At 36.8% G+C, this 2,076-nt stretch overlaps 1 long non-coding RNA gene across 1 annotated transcript; it reads right to left on the reverse strand.

The window, feature by feature from the left end:
• Positions 1 to 256: 256 nt before the first annotated feature.
• On the reverse strand, positions 257 to 1,866 carry LOC138354004 (uncharacterized). The gene is made up of 3 exons (XR_011223380.1): positions 1,781 to 1,866; positions 1,425 to 1,471; positions 257 to 814 (listed from the first exon to the last, which is right to left on the reverse strand). It is a non-coding gene; the product is annotated as an uncharacterized lncRNA (long non-coding RNA).
• Between the last annotated feature and the right edge of the window lie 210 nt (positions 1,867 to 2,076).

Consider the following 2,076-nt stretch of genomic DNA (forward strand, 5'->3'; position numbering starts at 1 on the left):
AATGTAGGACTTGGGCAATGTGGATAACCTATAAGTTCTATATTAATATAGGATGAGTCAGCTTAGAGTAATAATGTCAATACATTATTGCTGTAATACATTAATACATCAGGCATTATAAATCAGGTATCAGGCAGTTAATACATTAATACATCAGGCATTATAATAAAAACAGTGTCTACTACAAACAAATTTATTTAAAAGCTGTAAATGACAAACTTTTAACAAAGCGAAAATAAAGATATCTTCCGGCCGCTGGACTGCAGCAGAGATGATACGTTAAATGATTACCAATTGAGGAAATTATTTGATGCTGTTTTTGAAGGCTTGTATTACTAGGGGATTTTTTTAATTTGATTTATTATCATTCGTTGAATCTTTTATGTTCTATCTTTTATCATTTCTTTCACCTGTGGTATGATATTTATGTGTTTGATAACGTGGACAGATAGTTATCCGCCAGCAGGTGGTGGACAGGAGTTTTGTTGGCAGATGGTAGATTTTGCTGCATGAGACGTTGGTTAAAGCTGCTCGCTAAAAGGTGGTATGTCAGCTTGCATACCAACAGATTAACGACCATGCTGCATGCCAACAGATGGTGAGTTAGGCTGCATGTCAACAGATGGTGAGTTAGGCGGCATGCCAACAGATGATGAGTCAGGCTGCATGTCAACAGATAGTGAGCTAATATAGTTGCCAAATGATAGTGTGGAAGTCAGTTGTCATCAGTGATAGTGATCCGGTTCGTCAACTGAACATGCTGGACGTAGTTGAGGCATTCAACTCAGCCAGTAGTGGTGAAACATCTGTTGCTCTGTTGAGATATAATATGTTAATACACAACATATAAAATATAATTATAATACTTAGATTTCGCTAATCATTTATTAGCCACTTACAAATACATGAATTTGACCTTTTAGAAAGAACTAATTCCAAAATGTTTCTTGAAAATGATCCTTAACAGTCTATTGACTGACCATCGACGGTCAAGCCCAGTTTCATTGTAAACACCTAACTGATACTTTCTGACCAAAATATGGTATAATAGAGCTTTCCTCAACACCACAACTCTTCGTGACGACTCTCTCTCTCTCCTATTCTTGTTAATGCATTAATAATAATAATGGTCTCAATGGGAGTTTATGAACGATCAATATTTTGCAAAGTACAAAAACCTAATGATGTATCAAGAGCAATACTACAGGAACTGAGATCCTGGACAGAGAAATGGATTTATATGAGATAAAGTCACTTCAGTAGCACTACCAGATTTGAGAACGAGAGAAAACCACGTTCAGGACGCGTGGGCTCCACGACTTTCTCTCACGTTTGTGTCGTGTTAAAAGTTTAGACGGTGGGAGACAGCAAAGGTTGAGGTGGTCAGGTGTTAAATATTTTTAAAGTGTTGCCACATGACGTACCTTAGCTGTGGTGATGCAGATGCTCGCAGTCGCTGCGTTGGTACAGTCTGGAAATATTACATGTATTAGTTAATGTTTACCTTATGTCTCCTTACGTAAATTAACAGAGGTTATACGGCAGTGATTTAAACAGTTCAAATTCTTAGTAATACTAATATTGTTTTTAATGTTTAAAATTATATTATTAATTAGCATTATTATATGTCACTTAAGTTTCATTTAAGACAGAGCCACTTTTGTATCACGTAAGGTGAGACAGATGGAACCACCTGCGTATCAAAGTCTAGGTGAGGAAGATGGAACCACCTGTTTGTTAGTCAAGGTGAGGAAGATCGTAAGGTGTGAAAGATACTTACTGGCGCCTACGCAGCCTTTCATGACATCCCTTGAAAGCTTCAGGGCTCTGATGCAGATCACACAAATTGTGCTGTTGCCACAAACCTTATCTGTAACACATGGTAAAATAACATAAATATCACCAATTGTTAAAAAGTAATGTGTTAATACCACATGTTTATGTTTGTATTTCACATCGTGTAACATGCTGTTGGTATTCCTATTTTGTACCTATGTCCTTCGAAAGGATTTTTTGGGGGTCAGGATTTTTTTTATCAGCGTCCTGACAACTGCACTTGCAACAATCAGGATTATT

This window comes from Procambarus clarkii, chromosome 61, assembly GCF_040958095.1.
Source record: "Procambarus clarkii isolate CNS0578487 chromosome 61, FALCON_Pclarkii_2.0, whole genome shotgun sequence".
In the NCBI taxonomy this organism is placed as follows: domain Eukaryota; kingdom Metazoa; phylum Arthropoda; class Malacostraca; order Decapoda; family Cambaridae; genus Procambarus; species Procambarus clarkii.